General features: G+C 37.4%; 1 protein-coding gene and 1 pseudogene across 1 annotated transcript in view; both read left to right on the top strand.

Annotated features, from left to right (window-relative positions):
- wake (wide awake) overlaps window positions 1–24,714 on the top strand; it is an 883,946-nt gene that overhangs the window by 531,152 nt on the left and 328,080 nt on the right. The gene's annotated exons all lie outside the window — the stretch shown is intronic.
- LOC138702143 (uncharacterized) lies at window positions 15,236–16,169 on the top strand (annotated as a pseudogene).

The raw sequence follows: 24,714 nt of genomic DNA, 5'->3' as shown, positions 1-24,714 counted from the left end.
TATACAAGTCTATCCATACTATATCCAAGTCTAACTGTACTATATCCAAATCTGTACATACTACAGTATATACAAGTCTATCCATACTATATCCAAGTCTATGCATACTATATCAAGTCTAACTATACTATATCCAAATCTGTGCATATTATATCCAAGTCTATGCATACTATATTCAAGTCTAACTATACTATATCCAAATCCATACATACTACATACAAGTATATGCATATTATATCCAAGTCTAACTATATGTACTATATCCAAGTCTATCCATACTACACCCAAGTCTATTCATATTATATTCAAGTCTACCCATACTATATCCAAGTCTATCCATACTCTACCCATTGTCTATCCATCCATCTATCTAAATCCATCCACGCATTTATTTCAGGGTATCCATAATCGCTGTTCGCCTTTATGGCATATTGCAAGTAAAATTCAAACTTATACTTGGTCGCAGTTTTTGAACGGGTGAGGTAGAGTTTCATAGAGTTTACGTGTGGGGTACAGCGTTGATATATAAAGGAAGAACTGAACAATAGTAACAACACTTTTGGTTGATAGAACCCCAAGATTCTACAATTGGATGAACCTGACGTTTTATCGCATCCAGTATGTTATGGTCGTTGGTTCATTTTCTATGCAGACAATACTATAGTGATTTTTACGAGATTGATATGATATTGAGAAGATCTCCCCCCCCCCCAATCTAAAGAAAGCTATTGCCACTAAACTGAACTAAAGAGAAAAAGATAGTAAAATGTCATAAAAATTATTTTTATTTTGCATATTGATCAGTGTTGTTATTTATTTCGCAGACGATTAACGGTTATAAGTGAATGAAAGCAGAAAGATGGAAGGAATTAATATTACTGGAAAACTGAATGCAAGCAAAAAGCTATGTTTTAATACGGAAAGAACAAAACTGTGTTAATACTTTTGTCTTCACATGAAAGTAATGAATAACTTTTATGATTTCGAACAGTAATACCTGTAATTGAAGTGAAATATTGCTTTCTGTTTCTATATAGGCCTACATTAGATCGTAGCCACGTATTTGATAATGTAATTATGCATTGTGAATTGAATGTATATGGAAATTGGAATTTATTGACGCGAAACCAAACCTGGAAAAAGCATTAAAATCGAGCAGAGCACAGTAGAGCAAAACAAAACTGCTGGTCACTCAAAAGGGACTGCCTGCCTCTCGCTCGGTGTTTTTTCTTTTTTTCTGTAACCGTATTAATAGAGGAAATTACACACCGTCCAACTTGTCGTTAATTTCCTGATTCTCAACAAAGTTGGAAAATGGACCCATTTACGAAATTAGTTCAGTGCAAATATAAATGCTTGCTACAGGTTAGTCACGCAGAACAGTTGTTGTATTAAGGACTTCATTTTCAAAGCTCGGTTCCCTAACAAACTTTTCTCTTTATATAATGATTATGTTACTGTTAAATGATGCGTAGAAGAAATTAAAATCAACAAACGTTTACTTGAACATTAAATATAGTTCGAAAGTGTAATTAAAGGAAAACTAAAAATATTTTGATACTGATGATTATCGAGGTTAGTCAATAAAGTCAGTTAATTTTGTTTTTGTGAAGGAAATGTTAATTTCTAGAAAAAATTCACTTTACACCATTACCAAAGACAGGAAATATTACCTCCTTTCTTCCTCTTGAAAACATAAAGTCCATAAACTCTGCACTTCAAACCTATAATGCAATACTTACTTAATTTTAAGGAACCCGGAGCTTCATTGCCGCCCTCACATAAGCCCGCCATTGGTCCCTATCCTGAGCAAGATTAATCCATTCTCTATCATCATATCCCACCTCCCTCAAATCAATTTTAATATTATGTTCCCATCTACGTCTCGGCCCCCCCCAAAGGTCTTATTCCCTCCGGCCTCCCAACTAACACTCTATATGCATTTCTGGATTCTCCCATACGTGCTACATGCCCTGCCCATCTCAAACGTATGGATTTAATGTTCCTAATTATGTCAGGTGAAGAATACAATGCGTGCAGTTCTATGTTGTGTAACTTTATTCATCTGTAACTTCATCCCCCTTAGCTTCAAATATTTTCCTAAGAACCTTATTCTCAAACACTCTTAACCTATGTTCCTCTCTCATAGTGAGAGTCCAAGTTTCACAACCATAAAGAACAACCGGTAATATAACTGTTTTATAAATTCTAACTTTCAGATTTTTGACAGCAGAATGGATGATAAAAGCTTCTCAACCGAATAATAACAGGCATTCCCCATATTTATTCTGTGTTTAATTTCCTCCCGAGTATCATTTATATTTGTTACTGTTGTTCCAAGATATTTGAACTTCTCCACCTCTTCAAAAGATAAATTTCCAATTTTTATATTTCCATTTCGTACAATATTCTGGTCACGAGACATAATCATATACTTTGTCTTTTCAGGATTTACTTCCAAACCTATCGCTTTACTTGCTTCCAGTGAAATTCCCGTGTTTTCCCTAATCGTTTGTGGATTTTCTCCTAACGTATTCACGACATCCGCAGAGACAAGCAGCTGATATAACGCGTTCAATTCCAAACCCTCTCTGTTACCCTGGACTTTCCTAATGGCATACTCCAGAACAAAGTTAAAAATTAAAGGGGACAGTGCATCTCCTTGCTTTAGCCCAAAGTGAATTCGAAACGCATCTGACAGAAACTGACCTATACGAACTCTGCTGTACGTTTCACTAAGACACATTTTAATTAATCGAGCTAGTTTCTTGGGAATACCAAATTCAATAAGAATAACCTATAATGCAATAGAAATTTTTAACTGTAAAAACAGTAAACAATTTTTTTAATATACAAAAATTCTAGCATTCTCATGAAAAAGAGTGATTCGTGAACAGGGGAGGATTCAGTACATAAGAAAATGACACAAGCTACTGCATGTAAAAATACATGATAACTTATGAACGCCGAGTTTTCTTAAAAGTAAGAGAAATATTTTTAATAATTATATTTTCGTAAATTACTTAGGCCTGCAAAATTAAGGTTCATAAAAACTTTTCTAAAAATGTATGCTACATTTATGGTTTCTTGGGGTGCTGAATCCAAAACTGAGCTCAGATTTTCTCTATCACGTACCATTTCTCCGCAACATGCATTGGTACTTTAGCAATGTGAATGTAGCGTTATGCAATTTAATATGGAAAAGTGATGAAGTTAAACATGTCCTATGACAAATATTAAAGATATATTTTACATACGCTATTAGATTGTCGTAATTAACAACTCACATTTCGTCAAATGTTTTATACAGCCTTTGTCTCTTCATGGTGAAGTTTGATTTGTTGCTTTTCCTCTTCTGTGAGGTTTAAGAGACTTTTTTTGTAGCCAGACGTTTTGTTGCCAATGACTGCTTCTTGCTCTGCTGGCCCATTCGTGGAGGAAATATGGAAAGTATCTATTTATCTAGTTATCTATTTATCTACTTATTTATTTATTTATTTATTTATTTATTTATTTATTTATCTACTTATTAATTAATTTATTTATTCATCTAACTATTTATCTACTTATTTATTTATTTATTTATTTATTTATTCACTTATTTATTTACGTAATCTTTCACTTATTCATTTACTTATTGATTCATTTATTCATTCACTCGTTCACTCACTCGTTTATTCACTCGTCCACTCATTTAGTCATTCACCCAATCATTTACTCATTCACTGAATCACTCATTCATTCATTCATTCATTCATTCATTCATTCATTCAAACACTCATTCATTCATTCATTCTTTCACTCATTCATTCATTCAGTCACGCATTTATTCATTTATTTATTTGCTTATTTATTTATCTCAGACACAGAGCAGCAAAACTTGCCAGATCATGAGTTTTATACATAATATATCGCTTTGTAGCCCAGCAATAAGTTAGTGTGTTATTATTTTTTTACGCTATTAATGTTAAATGTATCCAAACCTTACGCTGTACTGGTATTTCAAATACACCGATAAGGAACTTAAGGACCTGAACAAACTCAAAATCTCGCACTGTTATGTGGCAATAGAATCTCGACAATGGAGAACAACATGTCACTTCCTGCTTTGTCGTTTCAAAGGTTGAAAACAAGAGTATTCAAGTGGGATGGAAAGTTTTGCGAAAGCCATCATGTTATGTCATACAGCAATCCTCTGTAGACGTTCTTATACAGCTGTCTATTATGAGAGACGGGGAAAATAAAATAGTAGAAACTTCAGCAGTAACTCAGAACCATCTTACACAGTTTTCCAAGAGTAAATAAAAGTTGGAAGTAGTGATAAATTTAAAACACTAAACATATTCACAAGACGGCATTTAAAAATTAAAATACTTGAAAGCAAGAAGAGTCTCTAAGTGTAAAAGTCATTGGCATGGTAATATTTAAGGCTAACACCTGCTGTAATATCCTAAGTATACACGGCACACAAAAGAGAGACTAATTTCATAGCGGAAATTCGCTGTGAATGTTACTCTGCTGTCCCCAAGTTGGTGATAATACTCAAAGTCTTCAATGTTCAACACAAATTTACATTAAAATTTCTAGGCTGTTACACGGAGGCATAAGTTTCTCTTTCAAGAATTATACTGAGTGCTAGATATTGCAGTTTGTATAAAAACTGTAAAGTTTAAATGTCTCAGAATTTCATTAAATTTCAGACTGTCTTCTTCATTATACCACTTCGTCATCCCCGTGCAAATTGTTAAATAAAATAAACTGAGCAAAACTTCGTGCTATCAGAAAGCACAGGTCTTTGCGGAAAATTATAAAGTAAATATAGGTAATCAGCCTAAATAACATTTAAACAAATAACTTCCCAGAATATTTAACACGGAAAGTTTAAATGAGCACCTATTCGGAAAAAATGTCCGTTACCATTTCTGTACGCCCATCTTACTCCTTCGGCCGGGAGCATACTGCATCGGACATTCTGTCTCGGAATGTTCGATGTAACTTGATTACACACATTCTTATGAGGCTTCAGCATAGTGCATCGGACCAATATCCCGGGACGAATCACTGTCACATCGAACAGTCCAAGACAAAACCGTTCTGTCCGAGACAGAATGTCCAATGCAGAATGCTGCAGCCTCATAACAAAGCGTGTAATCACCGTCACATCGAACAGTCCGAGACAACACCGTTCTGTCCGAGACAGAATATCCGATGCAGTATGCTGCAGCCTCGTAACAATACGTGTAATCACTGTCACATCAAACAGTCCGAGACAAAACCGTTCTGTCAGAGACAGAATGTCCGATGCAGTATGCTGCAGCCTCGTAACAATGTGTGTAATCACCGTTACATCGAACAGTCCGAGACAACACCGTTCTGTCCGAGACAGAATGTCCGATGCAGTATGCTGCAGCCTCGTAAAAATGTGTGTAATCACCGTCACATCGAACAGTCCGAGACAACACCGTTCTGTCCGAGACAGAATATCCGATGCAGTATGCTGCAGCCTCGTAACAATACGTGTAATCACCGTCACATCAAACAGTCCGAGACAAAACCGTTCTGTCAGAGACAGAATGTCCGATGCAGTATGCTGCAGCCTCATAACAATGCGTGTAATCACCGTCACATCGAACAGTCCGAGACAACACCGTTCTGTCCGAGACAGAATATCCGATGCAGTATGCTGCAGCCTCGTAACAATGCGTGTAATCACCGTCACATCGAACAGTCCGAAACAAAACTGTTCTGTCCGAGACAGAATGTCCGATGCAGTATACTGCAGCCTCATAACAATGTGTGTAATCACCGTCACATCGAACAGTCCGAGACAAAACCGTTCTGTCCGACACAGAATGTCCGATGCAGTATGCTGCAGCCTCGTAACAATGTGTGTAATCACCGTTACATCGAACAGTCCGAGACAAAACCGTTCTATCCGAGACACAATGTCCGATGCAGTATGTTGCAGCCTCATAACAATGTCTGTAATCACCGTCACATCGAACGGTCCGAGACAAAACCGTTCTGTCAGAGACAGAATGTCCGATGCAATATGCTGCAGCCTCATAACAATGCGTGTAATCACCGTCACATCGAACAGTCCGAGACAACACCGTTCTGTCCGAGACAGAATATCCAATGCAGTATGCTGCAGCCTCGTAACAATACGTGTAATCACCGTCACATCGAACAGTTCGAGACAAAACTGTTCTGTCAGAAACAGAATGTCCGATGCAGTATGCTGCAGCCTCGTAACAATGCGTGTAATCACCGTCACATCGAACAGTCCGAGACAACACCGTTCTGTCAGAGACAGAATGTCCGATGCAGTATGCTGCAGCCTCGTAACAATGTGTGTAATCACCGTCACATCGAACAGTCCGAGACAACACCGTTCTGTCCGAGACAGAATGTCCGATGCAGTATGCTGCAGCCTCGTAACAATGCGTGTAATCACCGTCACATCGAACAGTCCGAGACAACACCGTTCTGTCCGAGACAGAATATCCGATGCAGTATGCTGCAGCCTCGTAACAATACGTGTAATCACCGTCACATCAAACAGTCCGAGACAAAACCGTTCTGTCAGAGACAGAATGTCCGATGCAGTATGCTGCAGCCTCATAACAATGCGTGTAATCACCGTCACATCGAACAGTCCGAGACAACACCGTTCTGTCCGAGACAGAATATCCGATGCAGTATGCTGCAGCCTCGTAACAATGCGTGTAATCACCGTCACATCGAACAGTCCGAGACAAAACTGTTCTGTCCGAGACAGAATGTCCGATGCAGTATACTGCAGCCTCATAACAATGTGTGTAATCACTGTCACATCGAACAGTCCGAGACAAAACCGTTCTGTCCGACACAGAATGTCCGATGCAGTATGCTGCAGCCTCGTAACAATGTGTGTAATCACCGTTACATCGAACAGTCCGAGACAAAACCGTTCTGTCCGAGACACAATGTCCGATGCAGTATGTTGCAGCCTCATAACAATGTCTGTAATCACCATCACATCGAACTGTCCGAGACAAAACCGTTCTGTTAAAGACAAAATGTCCGATGCAGTTTGCTGCAGCCTCATAACAATGTGTGTAATCGCAGTCACATCGAACAGTCCGAGACAAAACCGTTCTGTCCGAGACAGAATGTCCGATACAATATGCTGCAGCCTCGTAACAATGCGTGTAATCACCGTCACATCGAACAGTCCGAGATAAAATCGTTCTGTCAGAGACAGAATGTCCGATGCAGTATGCTGCAGTCTCATAACAATGTGCGTAATCACCGTTACATCGAACAGTCCGAGACAAATCCGTCCTGTAAGAGACAGAATGTCCGATGCAGTATGCTCCAGCCTCATAACAATGCGTGTAATCACTGTCACATCGAACAGTCCGAAACAAAACCGCCCTGTCCGAGACAGAATGTCCGATGCAGTATGCTGCAGCCTCATAACAATGCGTGTAATCACTGTCACATCGAACAATCCGAAACAAAACCGTTCTGTCCGAGACAGAATGTCCGATGCAGTATGCTGCAGCCTCATAACAATGCGTGTAATCACTGTCACATCGAACAGTCCGAAACAAAACCGTCCTGTCCGAGACAGAATGTCCGATGCAGTATGCTGCAGCCTCATAACAATGCGTGTAATCACTGTCACATCGAACAATCCGAAACAAAACCGTCCTGTCCGAGACAGAATGTCCGATGCAGTATGCTGCAGCCTCATAACAATGCGTGTAATCACTGTCACATCGAACAATCCGAAACAAAACCGTCCTGTCCGAGACAGAATGTCCGATGCAGTATGCTGCAGCCTCATAAAAATGCGTGTAATCACCGTCATATCAAGATGAGGGACCGCGGTGAGGCCTGCGCGGGAAGGTAAAGGGATCATGTAGGCTGCTGTATGGGAGTTCGAAGGCGGCGTGCAAGGGGAATCTGTAGCGCAGGGAGCCTTAGGGTATGAATACCATTCCATCCCGGGTATACTATGGGCCACCCGAGCGGCCTGCGTGCGAGGATAGCCCCCTGAAGGGGGACTAATATATCAATGGATAGATAAATACTGTAGCTTTAACAGGTTAAGCAATGAAATTATTTATACTGTAGGCATTTTTTTTTAATTTTAAATACTTCAACTAGACCAAATAATGTCAGGACACAGAGTAAAGAAATTTTTCTTTGTCAAAGAAATAAAAATTAAAATAACTATTTTTCTTTTTCAAAATGAAAGATATCTAATAATGCATAACATATTCATTATATACATTATTTTGGATCAAGCATGCTTATATTGCAAGCTTATAATTACAATCAATATCCTTCGGAAGAGTTTCACGATTTACTCCTACTACATCTCCATACTGACTAGTACGGTATGTTTTATAATTTAACTGCAAATAGAATTTTCTAACAGTGATGATAACTTTTCCACAAACTGAACACCGTGCCCAATTTACTACATCTGAAAATAAATAATCTACTATCCCACAGAGAATCTAATTGAAACTCTAAGCGTCGTTTAATATCATTAACTTTTTTATGGTTACAGGGTTCTTGCACTGAACCACAGCATTTGGTTCTTAGTTAGTCATTACGTGAATCACGAACCTATCTATGCAGCCTATAATTTTTGTGTGCAAAACATTTTCTTTTGACTGAAAAGTTTCGGGATGCCGCAAAATGTAGTTATTAATTTTATGCCATTTTCATTATTGAGACTGTTTAATGATTTTCTTGGCAAATTAAAACCACCAATTACCTTTTCAATCATATATATATATTATTTAATTGGACAGTAGTTGCTCATTGGAATTAATTTTTTTTATTCCGCCATGTTAATAATAGCAAAACAAGTGCTTATACAAATTTTGGCCACTCGGACGCAATTACGAGGATCGTAAAAATAAGTTCCCTGGGCGGTTTACAGAAAGAAAACACAATTTCAAGGAAAGATTTATTGGAACAGATACAGCAATAATTATTGAGCTATTTTTCAACATATTCTCCACCGGAAATGAGAAATTCGTCATACATGAGAACGACAGAGGTGCAGAGGGCTATAACATACTGTTTTCGATCTCAGGCGGTAGACTTCTACTACACAGGGATACAAAAGGTGATCCCTAAAAGTTATCTGTAATTGAGAAATTCTTGTGAGCATCCTCCTTACCTAAAATACCTGGGTATAGCACCTATTGATATTTTTACCTAACACAATTTGTACAGTACACTTAATGCAACAACATGAGAAAAAATCGACTATAATAAAGTTAGAAAGACAATATAGGACATGATAAAACGTATGGATGACATTTCCCAGTTTCGTGCAGTGCAGCGGTTACTCTGCTCATTTGATCTGTGGTTCGCGGTTCAAATTTGACCAAGGGAGATCGATTTTTAATGGGTTATAAAAATTCCTACTACAGAATATACATAGTTCACTGAGCGTTGTAGAAGTTTATTGTCCTATATTATTGTAATACACTGTTCCCATTAAAGTCTGTATGGTTGTGTTCTGACGTTTAATTCTCCAATCAAAAAGCTCTTTCCTTATTTTTGTTTTCTTATCTACTGGTCTCAGACATTTTAATTCTGTCCTATGATATTTTAACTAATTTTCTTTTCATAGACAAGTCTGAGATATTTTATTTAAAAAATATCAGTGGTGTGACAGCCCATAGAAGGTCAAGGATAAACAGCCGACTGCTGATCTGACGTTTATATGCCTCAGAGAAGTGAACGATCATCCAAGTAGTAGGAGGGTAACGTACTCTTATAACTTCTTATGAAACTGGATTCCGCTACTTACTGTAGATTCCCAAATTCATCACGATACTGGCTGGCCATCGATCACATAAATTGGTCGAAATGTCATGAGAAATTCCTTCCTTGTGGCTGTTTGGCAGCAATTTTCCTCTTCTTTTTGATAAAATACATTTTCTTCTTTCCTAATGACTAGAGCTGAGAAAAGTATTGGTATGAGGGTAGTAAATAATTTCTACAGGGACATCATTTTATTTTTATTTCAATTTTTATTGTACCTGAATTTTTTAATGTACTTCACTCCCACCCCTTTTAATAATGAAGTTCAACCGTCCTCCACACAGATCCAAGACCGCATATACAGTCATAGTAGCCTTACGGTCATAGTAAACAGTACGTTCCAAAAATATGTTCGCGTTTTCCAGTGACGAAAGAGCTTTCAATATTGAATCATTTTCGCACAGAGGTACTGTCGTCCATTTGCCTATGTCGCATCCCGGTTTCCCCCACCTGCTTCTATTCGCCTCTCTGTATAAGCTAGTGGCTGGGCTGTCATAGCTCTTTTCTGAGAACATTAATTTCTGTTAGGAATTGGACGTCTACGTAATATTACACCCATACAATTATTTAAAATAACTTAAATAAAAGGGCCTCGTTAAGTAATTAACTGTCACGTGATTTCTTCCCTTTTTGCGACCCTGCGATATAACCACTTGGACGGACAGTAGATAGCATGTCTGAGTAATTCTATCCTTTCGGATCGGGCAGAAGTGAAGATTGAATTTACAGTACGTAAGGTACTCATTTATAGAGTAGGTACAGAATTATTTCAACATGAGTTACTGATACGAAGTACGAACCTGGTAATTGGAATTACGTACAATAGTCTATAGTGCGATAATATGCACATTAGAACTGAAGCCTGTATCGAAATGAACGGCCATCATTTTAAAAAATATGTTTAAATATCCATATTATGGCTATTTTTCAATTTAACTACATTCTCTATAGTGTACGCTAATGTGCTGTAGGCAGTATAACATACTGTACACTGCATAATGAATACGTCCGCATGGACAGCTCAGTTCATGAGTAAAAACACTCGTTGTTAATACTGTACTGTATTTTCATTAAACAAAAACCTAATGAAAATTACCAAACTCAAAAGCGTGATATTTCCTAGTTTAAGTAAATGGATGAACTACTTTTCTTCCCTCCTATACCTAGTAAAGTGATTTGTTTGTATTTTACGCCAGTATCATCGAACTCCAGTCGTGGAAGGGGATAGCAAACGGTATTTTGGGTTCTCAATCGTTGATCCAAAGGTATAGCCTGGTTAATATTAGAAATGTTAGCAAAAATAAAATGATGTCCCTGTATATACATTGTTTACAAAATGCGTCCCGTTACCAGGTGTCTCTACTGTCTGTAAGGAGCAGAGAGAGTGAACATTCGACACTCCTCAATAGCAGACCTGCTTAAGTGACGTGAGATTGTATCAGAATGCCGAAACAAAAATCCAACAAAGAACAGATAATAAGGTGACATGGGGAAAAAGTGTTTGACTTAATTGATAATAATGATATTTTTTGTAAATGTAATATTTGTTCCGAGTTAATTAATGTAAAACATAAGTAATGGTGTAAATGTAAATTCTATTATAAGTTCATTCATACGGAGCGGACTGTACATCTTGTAAACACAGAGTTCTGCGTACGATGCAGCTTCGTCTATAACCAATACTTCTTTTCAGCCCTACTAATGACGTACTCGCTACCAAATTCTTCTATTGGAGCACTCATTTCCAACCGTCTAGTTTTGTTTTGTTTCCGTATGTTCATCGAACAGAAGACCTAAATTAAATGGCGTTAGATGCCGCCAAGCTATACTCCATACCAGGGTTTAAGCTAGAAAATAAATAATTGTCACAAATACGCAAAAATGAAAAATTATATTTCTGCAAATTGCGAAATGCTTGTGCAATATTATAAATAATTGTGTAGAAAGATAAAATTAATAAAGTATGCAGAAACAAAAAGTTAGGTAATATGTTTCTTGAAGTTGTATTACTTTCAATCCATCTTAACACACTCTAATTATACTTATGTAAGTAAATCATTAGATATAGGTATGTTTAGAATCAATTACTGCTGAATATGCATCACATTAAAATACGTTATTTTATGGGCACTGTAAACATTGCAATTCTTTACTATTAGACCCTTCAAGATTTATTGTTAGCAGAGTGCTAACTCTTTCTACTGAAAGGCGGTTTCTAATTCCAGATTCATGCAACTAAATCCTCGCTCACAATTTACAGTATGCGATGAAATTATATAAACCAATTAGAAGAAACTGGTCACTTAACTTACATGAATTGCATCAACTCTTTGAAATCAATTCCTGAACATATATTACTCAATACCTTTTTTGAACATTGTCCATGCCATTAGCATTTCATTTAAATTCAGATTAGTTCAAACACATCTCTGATTTCATTTTCTCCATCACAATCTTCGTTTCTGAAGTTCAATGTGGTTTTCGCAGTTTTGTACATTTACATTCAAAGTGTGTTGCAATTTTAGAAGTCGAGTAGCAAAATGCGACAAATGCGACTGTGGCTTAAACCCTGATCCATACATTCCTACACTGTTGCGGATTGCTTGGAGGCTTTAGGTACCGTAACCATACACAGGACTCTAGTAATTACTTCAGAAGATCATAACAGACTGAGGTGAACGTCACTCATGCAACGCCCGACAAACGCTCTTGACAAGCGCACTTTGAGAGGCAACAGTCCTGTACGTCGCGTGCGTCTTATACGGTAGACTCTATGGGCCGTATTCATAGACATTCTTAGCGCGGGCTTCCGATAATGATCAGCGAACTAACGTTTTTCGTATTCATAAACCAGTGTTAGCGATATGATATGAATCCTGTACAAGTAACCAGTCGATAGCCGGGGCTAGTTTAGCACGCTCGTAGCGCGGGCTAGCGAAATGTCTATGAATAGCACCCTATAGTTCTATAGTATACTACTTTTGTAATTCTATTTTGCTATTACTGCACTATTATTTTATTGTGTTAAAAGTGATTTCGACTATCTGTGTTTATTGTCCCCGTCGCTACCCCGGAAAATGGAGAACCGACTATAATAACAACAACAACAACAATAATAATAATAATAATAATAATAATAATAATAATAATAATAGGAATAAAGGACTCTCACGTTGTGAGAGGAACATAGAATAAGGGGTTGTTTGAGAATAAGGTTCTTAGGAAAATATTTGGGGATAAGAGGGTTGAAATTACAGGAGAACGGAGAATTGCATGCATTGTATTCTTCACCTGAAGTAATTAGGAACATTAAATCTAGACGTTTGAGATGGGCAGGGCATGTAGCACGTATGGGCGAATCAAGAAATGCATGTAGAGTGTTAGTTGGGAGACCGGAGGGAAAAAGGCTTTGGGGAGGCCGAGACGCAGATGGGAGGATAATATTAAAATGGATTTGAGGAAGGTGGGATATGATGATAGAGACTGGATTAATCTTGCACAAGATAGGGATCGATTGCGGGCTTATGAGAGGGCGGCAATGAACCTGCGGGTTCCTTAAAATACATTTGTAAGTGATAATGATAATGATAATCATAATAATGATAATAATAATAATAATAATAATAATAATAATAATAATAATAATAATAATAATAATAGCAAACTTCTTATGTCCAGATTTGAATCCAAGTAGTTCGGCTTCAATAATAAAATCCAGGATGGTGTATCTGTCTTCAATGTTTTTAAGGTTTTAAGTTTCTTTACAAGTGAGAGAGCGGAAATATAAAATAATAAAACACTGTTTACATAAACCTGAGCTCCAACGCCCCTGTGCGGATATCCTTTGACTAATGTTACAAGTGACGTACTACCGTAATGAAACACTTTTCAAGGTTGTTCCTATTTCCAGCTACGTGCGTGACTCCCCATTCACGTGGTGTTATACGCCAAGATTGAATTACGACGGATACATAATTTCATTTTCTCGGATTTCTCAGCATTCATTTCCCACCGAGTTTGAAATGCTGATAAAATAAAACGTGTAAGCTCTCACGCTATCCTTGGAAATTTTTATTTATTAATATTATTATTATTATTATTATTATTATTATTATTATTATTATTATAATTATTATTATTATTGTTGTTGTTGTTGTTGTTGTTCTTGTTCTTGTTCTTGTTGCAGAGTGTATCTTAGCATGAGGGAACTATTTGAAATATGGATTAAGGACATTAAAATCGATGCAAACTTTGGAAAAATATCGTTGGGACAGTGAAGTCCGGAAATAGGCTGTACAACCGGAAGAAGGTTGAATAAATGGTTAAGCAAGCGTAAGAATGAGAACAAGAAGAATAGGAAGAGAAGAAGTATAAAAAGAAACGAGAGAGAAAATTAAGGAAAGGATTTAGTTGCCAAGGAGAAAAATAAAAATAATGATGAGAAAGGAGAAACAGAGGAGGGAGGCGGAAAAGAGGAGACTGAAATGAAGGAGAAAGAGGACAAACAGTAGGAGGACAAAAAGCAAGGGGATGAAGAGAAGGCGAAGAACCGCAAAGAGTGGAAGGAGTATTTATTTAACGACGCTTTCAACTGCAGAAATTATTCAGCTTCGAAATGCAATGTGGGCGAGAAAAAGCCTACGAATTTCGTCCCAAGTCCTCTACCAGGGCAGGTTCTTTATGCGCTGTAAATTGCAGTCCTTTAAAATCCGTCGTTCTTGGCTGGGTTTGAACCCGCGATCCTCCAACAATACGGCTAGCATTGTAACTTCATGACCACGGAGGACGACACAAAAATATGGAGAGAAGGCCAATGAGGAAGGAGATGACGAAGAGGATGATAACGAAGAGTAGGACAAAGAGGAAAAAAAGGAAAAGAGAAAGACAATGAAAAAGAGGATAACAAAGAGGAAGATGAGGAGGATTAAAAGAAACAGAAGAACAAAGGGTAAAGAGAAGGGGGTCGAAGAGGAATAAAGGAAGAGGATAAAGAGGCAAAGAAAAAGGGGATGAAGGTGAAGAGGAGGTCGAGTGAGAGTGATGAGGAGTAGAAAGGGGAAGGGAAGAAGGAAGAAGAGGGAGACGAAAACGACAAAGAGGATAAAGAGGATTACGAAGAGAAAGAGGAAAAGGATAAAAAGAAAAGGTAATAGGACAAAGAGGGAGAGGAGAAGAACAAAGAGGAATAGGAAAATGAAAAAGAGGAAGAGGAAAGGACAAAGATGAAGAGGGAAGGACAAAGGAAGAGGAGAGCAAAAGTGAAGAGGACAACGACGAAGAGAACAAGAGGAGAAGGACAGCGAGGAAGAGAGGAAAGACAAAGAGAAATAGAGTAAAGAGGAAAAGTAAAAAAAACATGTAATAGAAGAGATTACCGAGAGGAAGACAAGGACAAATGGGAAGAGGTGAATGTCGATAGACGAGGACAAAGATAGAAAGGGAGGAGGAAAAAAGCAAGAGGAGGACGAAGAGAATGAGGGCAAAGAAAAGTAGGATAGCAAATAAGAAGAGGATGAAGAGGAAGTGGGCAAAGAGAAAATGAGAAGGATACGGAAAAAGAGAATAGAGAGGAAGACGAAGAGAGGAAAAGGACAAAGAGAATGAAGAAGACGACGAACAGAAAGAGGAAAAGGACAAAGAGGAATAGGAGGAAGAAGAGACGGACAAAGAAGAGAACAAAGAGGAAGAAGAGTAAGAGAAGTACAAAGAGGAAAAGGATAACAAAGAGGAAGAGAAGGACAAAGAAGAAGAGGATAATAAAGAGGAAGAAGAGGAGGAAGAGAAGTACAAAGGGGAAGAGGATAATAAAGAGGAAGAGGAGGAAGAGAAGGACAAAGAGGAAGAGGAGGAAGAGAGGGACAAAGAGGAAGAGGAAAACAAAAAGAAAGAGGAGAATGGAGAGAAGAACAAAGAGGAAGAGGATAATCACGAGGAAGAGGAGGAAGAGAAGGACAAAGAGGAATAGAAGAGGAAGAGGAAGAGAAAGATAAAGAGGAAGAGGAAGAGGATAATGAAGAGAAGGAGAAAGAGGAAGAGAAGGAAGAGAAGGACAAAGAGAAGAGAACAAAGAGGAATAGGAGCTACAGAAGGACAAAGAGAAGAGAACAAATAGGAAGAGGAGGAGGAAGAGAAGAACAAAGAAGAGAAGAAAGAGAAGGACAAAGAGAAGAGGAGAACAAAGAGGAAGAGGAGGAAGAAAAGGACAAAGAGGAAGAGGAGAACAAAGAGGAATAGAAGGACAAAGAGGAAGAGAAGGAAGAGGAAAAAACGAAGAGAACAAAGAGAAAGAGGAGGAAGGGAAGGGCAAAAAGGAAGAATAAAGAGGAAGAGGGGAGGAAGAGAAGAACAAAGAGGAAGAGGAAGAAAACTGAGAAGAAGGATAATGAGGAAAAACTAAAGGCAAATAGGATAATGTGGAAGGAGGAGACGAAAGAGCAAGCCAAGAAAGGCGAATGCGAAGTGAACGGGGAGAAAGGGAAAGAGAAAGACGACTGGGGGAAGATAACGATAACAATGAAGAGGAAAAGTAGAAGAGGAGAAAGAGAACAATGGGAAATGAGAAGAGGACAAAGAGAAAGAGAAATAGGATAACGGAGGAGAACATAGTGAAGAGATTGAGGTGGAGAGAAGGGAGAGGAAAGTTCAAGAGAACGAAGAGGACGACGAAAGGGAAGAGAAGAAGTTCGAGAGAAGAGGACGAATTTGAGAGAAGAACGAATAGAAGGATGTGGAGGACAGAGGGGAAGGGAAGAAAGTCGAGAAAAGAAAGAGGAAGAGCTCGGAATGAGGAAGAGGAGGAGTTCGATAGAAGGAAAAAGAGAGAACGAAGGGGAAGGGATGGGAGTAGAAGAAGAGAAAGGGGAAGAGGAGTTCGAGAGAAGGAAGGGGAGTAAGGAAGAAGAGTTAGTAAAATAAAGTGAGAAAGCAGAATAAATTAAGGAAAATGTGACAAGAAAAGAAGAAATGTGAATAGGGTTAAAGGACACTAGATAGAAACAGAAAGACAAGGGGTCGGAATACGACGATGACTATAAAGAGATATTGTAATTTTCATAGTTTTGGCTCACCAATATTAACTTTTTAAACTTTAATGACTTATCGGTAACTTCTTAATTGCTCGGTATTACCAACCAACCTAAAGTTTAAAAATTACAAATGAGCAGGACTGACGCTGCATGAAGGTTACGATCGTGGGTTCCTGTCCTGCTTACGACAGTTATTTAAATATCTGAAATAAAAGCACACAGCCCTCTTTTTCTACGACTAGCACATTATAATGTTGTAGGAAGCTCTTTCTTATCTCATTTTTTTTTTCTGTTGGCTCCATTCTCTACTGAGGTAACGCCACAACTTGCAAGTTCAGTTTAGGTGTACAAAATGCGAAACGGGAGGCAACAACAATAACGTTGTTCAGATGTTTCCGAGCGAAGGGAAATTACAAACAGTTTTCTCGTTAAGCAGAAAAGTTGCGAGAGCCATTGTGAAATTTTAGATGTGATTTTGTTTAAAATATTATCCTGGCGTGCTTCACAGAACGAGTTAGCTGTCATGGAAGAAATCTGAGTCGCTTTTACAATAAACAACTTTCATTTCAAAGTCGTCATTGTGAAGTTCGAGCAAATTTGATGGTGTGTGATATACCTTTGTGTTTGTACGTGCAATGACTAAACTCATTCAGTTACATGACGCTCTGCAAATTCTGTCTTATATTTCAGGTTACAGACTCGAATGAGATAATTATTAATTACTATTTATATTAATATATAAATTAACTATATATTAATATATAAATATATATAATTACATTAATATAAATAATTTATTATTATTAATTATTATTATTATTATTATTATTATTATTATTATTATTATTATTATTACAATTCAGGATGATTCCGGTTCTAAATTCAGATATGAAAGTACCCCAATTCAATCGGGGCTGTCCTTCCTCTTCTATTTCTCCATTGTTGTATTAATGTATCACCCTTCTATAAGGACTGAGATTCTGCCCCCAGCCAACTTTTTTTGTCCATTGTTGTCTTGAAGTATCTCCCTTCAGCAGGAAATGAGAATGTCTCCCTCATCTTTCCTTTGCCAATTGTTTTCTTGAAAAATCTCCCTTCAATAAAGACTGACCTTGTGTCCCTAGTCTTCTGTTTGTCCATTGTTGTTTTGTATTATATTCCTTCAGCAAAGAATGAGATTGTGTACCTCTTTCCGTTTTCCCATTGTTTTTTAAAAGAATCTATCTTCAATATCTGGTTGACCAATGCTGCGTTAAAGTGTCTCTCTTCAATAGGCGCTAGGAATGTGTTTCTCGTCTTCCATTTGTCAATTATTGTTTTAAAAATCTCCGTTCTGTTTGTATATTATTGTACTGAAGTATCTCCCTTCAATAAGGACTGAGCTTGTGATCCTCTTCTTCTGTTTGTATATTATTGTATTGACGTATCTCACTCAATAAGGACTGAGCTTGTGATCCTCGTCTTCTGTTTGTATATTATTGTACTGAAGTATCTCCCTTCAATAAGGACTGAGCTCGTGATCCTCGTCTTGTTTGTATATTATTTTATTGAAGTATCGCCCTTCAATAAGGACTCAGTTTGTAATCTCGTCTTCTGTTTGTATATTATTGTACTGAAATGTATCTCTTCAATAAGGACTGAGCTTGTGATCCTCTTCTTCTGTTTGTATATTATTGTATTGAAATATCTCCCTTCAATAAGGACTGAGCTTGTGATCCTCTTCTTCTGTTTGTATATTATTATATTGAAATATCTCCCTTCAATAAGGACTGAGCTTGTGATCCATGTCGTCTGTTTGTATATTATTGTATTGAAATATCTCCCTCCATTAAGGACTGACCTTGTGATCATCTTCTTCTGTTTGTATATTATTGTATTGAAGTATCTCCCTTCAATAAGGTCTGAGCTTGTGATCCATGTGTTCTGTTTGTATATTATTGTATTGAAGTATCTCCCTTCAATAAGGACTGAGCTTGTGATCCATGTGTTCTGTTTGTATATTATTGTATTGAAATATCTCCCTTCAATAAGGACTGAGCTTGTGATCTTCTTCTGTTTGTATATTATTGTATTGGAGTATCTCCCTTCAATAAGGACTGAGCTTGTGATCCTCTTCTTCTGTTTGTATATTATTGTATTGAAGTATCTCCCTTCAATAAGGTCTGAGCTTGTGACCCATGTCTTCTGTTTGTATATTACTGTATTGAAGTATCTCCCTTCAATAAGAACTGAGCTTGTGATCCATGTCTTCTGTTTGTATATTATTGTATTGAAATATCTGCCTTCAATAAGGACTGAGCTTGTGATCCTCTTCTTCTGTTTGTATATTATTGTATTGAAATACCTCCCTTCAATAAGGACTGAGCTTGTGATCCATGTCTTCTTTTTGTATATTATTGTATTGAAATATCTCCCTTCAATAAGGACTGAGCCTGTGATCCTCTTCTTCTGTTTGTATATTATTGTATTGAAGTATCTCCCTCCAATAAGGTCTGAGCTTGTGATCCATGTGTTCTGTTTGTATATTATTGTATTGAAGTATCTCCCTTCAATAAGGACTGAGCTTGTGATCCTCTTCTTCTGTTTGTATATTATTGTATTGAAGTATCTCCCTTCAAGAAGGACTGAGCTTGTGATCCTCTTCTTCTGTTTGTATATTATTGTACTGAAGTATCTCCCTTCAATAAGGACTGAGCTTGTGATCCTCTTCTTCTGTTTGTATATTATTGTATTGAAGTATCTCTCTTCAATAAGGACTGAGCTTGTGATCCATGTGTTCTGTTTGTATATTATTGTATTGAAATATCTCCCTTCAATAAGGACTGAGCTTGTGATCTTCTTCTGTTTGTATATTATTGTATTGGAGTATCTCCCTTCAATAAGGACTGAGCTTGTGATCCATGTCTTCTGTTTGTATATTATTGTATTGAAGTATCTCCCTTCAATAAGGTCTGAGCTTGTGATCCATGTCTTCTGTTTGTATATTATTGTATTGAAGTATCTCCCTTCAATAAGGACTGAGCTTGTGATCCATGTCTTCTGTTTGTATATTATTGTATTAAAGTATCTCCATTCAGTAAGCACATAATTCGTGACTCTTCTTCTGTTTTCCCATTATTGTTTTGAAAATCTCCTCTTAATAAGAAAGGAACTTGTGTTTCTCGCTTTAAGTCTGTCCACTGTTATCTTTAACATTGCTCAACACAGTCAATGGAGTACCACTTTGTGTTCAATTAGTGACAAATCGCAAAATAATGCAGATTATTTTCTCGTCGTAATTCTGTGTCTCCCATGTTGTCATTTTCGTATAGCTGTATTACCTTAGTATCACTACCTTATCGACTCTGATTAACCGCTGTTGTTTAAATGAAGAACTACCTACGCGCCACGGATTTATAATTATAGCCTCAACGAGCTGTCAGTAATTTAGTGAGCAGTCTTAAATGTGCGGCGATCCGCAGCACCATCAAAGTGTCCGCAAGCCTGATACACCTCCATTGAGGTCTGACCATGGTATGCAATCAATCCCGTGGCTCTACGGGGCTACCAAATTAATTGTTACACGATTCATTTAATCCCTGGTGGCATTACAATCACTTCCACAATTCCTGAACGAATTTACTGTACGTACTTATTGCTATTCGTCTATTTTATTTACAACCTATTTTCATTTCCAAGCCACACTCGGCTTATGACATTTATGAGCCCATAACATAAAAACTCAGAAGAAATTTCGCGAAGATGTAAGATTACCAGACATCCGGACATGTCCTACATTTTGACCTTCTGTGGGGCATTCGGGAAGAATTTCTGAAAAATTCTGATGTCCTACATTTTGATAAATAAACATATATTATGGTCTGTGGAGAAACTTCTGGGCTTATACCGCGTTGTCTTGGTGCTAGAGCTGACGTTTCGACCGCTGTGTTGTGGTCATCCTCAGAACAGTGGATAAGGAAATAGTGTGTGAGCTTGTATATGGTATATAGGAGTCTCAATGGGAGAAGACTTCCAATGATAGGTCGTAGGTTCTCCTTCTGGCATATCATTGGTTCTTCGTTGTCGAATCCGGTTGAAGTCTGCATGGAGGGGAGAATTCATATTAAAGATTGGCCCTAATAAGGTCCAAAAGAAAACGGGAGTCCGTGTGGAGTGACCTTGATTCCGTGTCCGTTGTCCGGTTGAAAGGGTGCCGCATATACATGTGGAGACACTGGTTCCTCGTTCCTAAGTATGATCTTGGAATAGACTTCCCCATGAGTTGCTGAGTTGTAACTCATCGTCCTGTCAATGTTGTTTGGATGTAGTTTGATGTGGATAGCTTCTTTGACCAGTCTTCTGTATATGTTGTTTTCTTTATCTATTATCTTGATATTGTCGAATTCGATGGCGTGGCCTGAATCTCCTATTAATTTTAAAATTATTAACAACACGAGAATGAACGGAATTAGCCGCATCTCTCCATGGTAACAGGGTTAAAGTCAAAGATCACTGTCATTCAATAGTCTTTGCTATCACTGCAGTGGACGAATTATGTCGCAACAGTGCAACGTCAGACTACAAGTGTTCTAGTTGGGTGATTTCAATTCAAAAGTATGCCTGTGTGCATTCAGTTTTTGAGTGAAAATACATTTAATGGACGATATAAAGTGTTGTATTCAAGTGTTTACAGTGGGTGGACAAAGAATTAGGAATTAAAAAAAATGTTATCAAGCCTCTAAGTCTAAGCCCTCTGATGACAAATAACTCATTTACCATCATAATCATGTCAAAAGGAATGTTTCATATTCATTTTCTGACTCTCCCTGTGTTCTGGTGGTCAGCATGTTGGCTTCAAGATCTGTATGTGTTAGGTTCGATTCCCGGGCTCAGCTCTTGTGGAATTTTCCTTAAAGAAAACTTCCCGGATGTGAAGATAGAGCGCGCGCACACACATACGCACGCACACACACACACACAATGGAATGCCTATTTTCCCGAAATTAAGTTTTGTTTCTGTAATACGTTTTTCTTTTGGATGTTTCTCTTGGTATTTCTGCGTAAGTTCTTTTCTGTATGTATCATACAATTATATCCGTATAAAAATAGTGTTAAATGAATAGCTTTTGTTTGTTGTTGTGCAAGGCCCATTATAGACGAAGTACAGGATACAGAATAAAAATGATATAACTGTGCAAATTGAATGTGATGACAGAATACATCAAAATAAATGAAAATATATTATACATTTTACAATTATGTGCATGGTTAACTAGAAAATTATGCTGAAAGTCTACGTAGGTTGGCAACATCGCATCTCCGGTTAACCTACACGAACTCAAGTCTGAACAGCAGCATTCCGCCCCTCTGTCACTGCAGTAAGGTTGCCAGTCTTCGTAATGGCAGGAAACAACCATACATGTTTGATGTTTTCATTTAATTTGCAAGAAAACCGTTCATTTTATTTATAACTGCAAGGAAATAAATAATAATTCCTTATCAGTTTCTCTACTTCATAAGAGCAAAAATCAGAATCGTACGGATAGTAGGCCCTACTTATCGAGTAAAACAGTGTTAACATTTAGGGGATTTTTTTTCTAAGAAATGTATTCAACTGGGATTAATACGATATTTGAATTTTTATCGTACACTATCCAAAAAAAAGCTGTTAAAATCTGCAGTTACATTACTTCCATCCTGTATAATTAATAGGTGATTATAAATGGTGCACCGGAATTACATTTAACCATCGTTACTTTTAACAGTGGTTTAGTAACTCCTGGTTACTATGTTTTCAATCGAGATTCATGCACTTAGCTATTGAATGAGACAGGAACAAGGAGAAAGAGAAAGAAGACAGACACGGACTGACGGAAAGTTAGACAATAATAGCGAACGTTATACGGACAGGCTGATATACAGACCAGATAGGTCTTTACAGACAGAAATAAATAGTCAAAGATGATTGAAAATAATAATAAAGGAACTAAGTATACGGAAAAAATACCCTAGAAGAGACGAAAGAAAGAACCACAAATAACTAAAACAATTAATAAGAAAGCAAAACAAAGAAATATAGAATGAAAATGGCAGAGTAAACCAAAGTATTCTGAGAAAACCCATTATAGATCTGCTCTCTACGCCAAATCATAGGCTACTAGGTATGCTAATGAGTGTTCTGTCATCTTTGACACCTGTTCAATTAGAAACTCAGAGAAGCGTTCTGCATCTCGTCTCTAATCAAGTTTAGTCTCTCTGCATATATTACGTTTAGACTTTCCTTTGCCTTGCAATTTGAATACAGTTTATTATTCTTCCATATGCATCAAAGAACTGAACAAAATTCAGTGAGGCATCCTTTAATCTTATCACAACAAAGAAGTATACTGCGAAATACGGTATTTTCTTTCACACACAATCCAAGGCAGCGCTAGCTTGTTAAAGATATAGAACGAAAGCACAGAAAATGTGCGCTCCAGTGGAGACATCCACGCGGAGAGACGTCTTATTCTCGAGGAAGGTATACAATAAGCACTGTACCGAGTGACTGTCCGTTACAGCAGGGATCTCAAAGCGCTTGCACTGCGCGCTCATACTACAACAATACAAATTCAACAAAGCTAACCATTTAGCAAGATGAAGTACAATCATCGCTCTTAAGGAAATGTTGTGCGGATTCTTGAGCAGGCGCTTTGACATCCTTGCGTTACAATTCCAAGAAAATATTGTTGTTGTTTACTAATCTGCCCGAAGACAGGTCTGAACTCCATAAATGACCCCAATAAAGCATCACTTATGACGCAACTAAGCCAGGAGATAATAGGCCAGTTCCTTTCCTCCTCGATTACATACATCGCTGACTATACTCGTTTTTTTTTTAAAGATGGGACATGACAGGAGCGTTGCGATCGGAAAAACAACTGAATGTCACATAGCGTGGTAGGTCTGTTGCTATGGTAACAACGGTTGAGTTGCCAAACTTACCGTTCCCACGTGGCGAGTGCTCAATAGCTCTCTTGGCGACATTTATTGTGCACACAGTGTTAGCATTGATACGTTTTGTCTTTGGTTCTCTGTTGATTTTTGTATTGTTTTCTTACCTTCGCGTCAATTGTCAACGAATGTTTTAACGTCAACCATCTTAACGTCAATAACTAGCTTCCATCAGCTGACAGCGTGGTAGTCTATATTGGTAACATAGCACTGTAGTTCCAAGCTCGGCCGCTTAACTATCATGTCTCATCTTTCAAAAAAACAAGTACTGTATACTAACATATTACACTAATAAAACTTCAGATGCATGCAAACAATTGAAGGTTTTTTTGAAAACAACAGCCATAGTCCAAAAACACAAATTTTCAGGAGAAAAAAAATCTACAAAAATCTATCTGGCATGGGTGTTGTTGACACTTCAAGTATGAAATTCATCATACCATTTCTTGAAGTATTGTAGAAACTTGGAAAAACTGAAGTATAATTATAACTTAAATTGCATCATAGAAATACATGTGTAAATGTAGGTAAGTGTGGACAATAGAATAGAATGTTTTATTTTCGCTCGCAGACCGTCTCTTCCACTCAACCAACTTTAATCAATACAATAGAGACGTATTTAATATTTACAATACACCAAAGATTCTCCAGCAATATTTTTCAGTTAAATTTTAACGACTAGGACATGTTTATTTAATTTGAGATAAAGCCTATATGAAAAGTAATAATTTATGAGCTAATGTAATTCAATTCAGTCTATATGCAACATGTAAAGAATTTATTATAATTAAGTTGAGACAGCTATGGTGGTTTAAGAGAAAATACTCAGTTGTGCCTGAAGTGTGTCTCTCCTTTAAGCTTCTTTTTCTTATCCTGT

This window comes from Periplaneta americana, chromosome 6, assembly GCF_040183065.1.
Source record: "Periplaneta americana isolate PAMFEO1 chromosome 6, P.americana_PAMFEO1_priV1, whole genome shotgun sequence".
Taxonomy (NCBI): domain Eukaryota; kingdom Metazoa; phylum Arthropoda; class Insecta; order Blattodea; family Blattidae; genus Periplaneta; species Periplaneta americana.
Note: the sequence above shows the minus strand (reverse complement) of the source record. Positions and strands in the feature narration are given on the sequence as shown.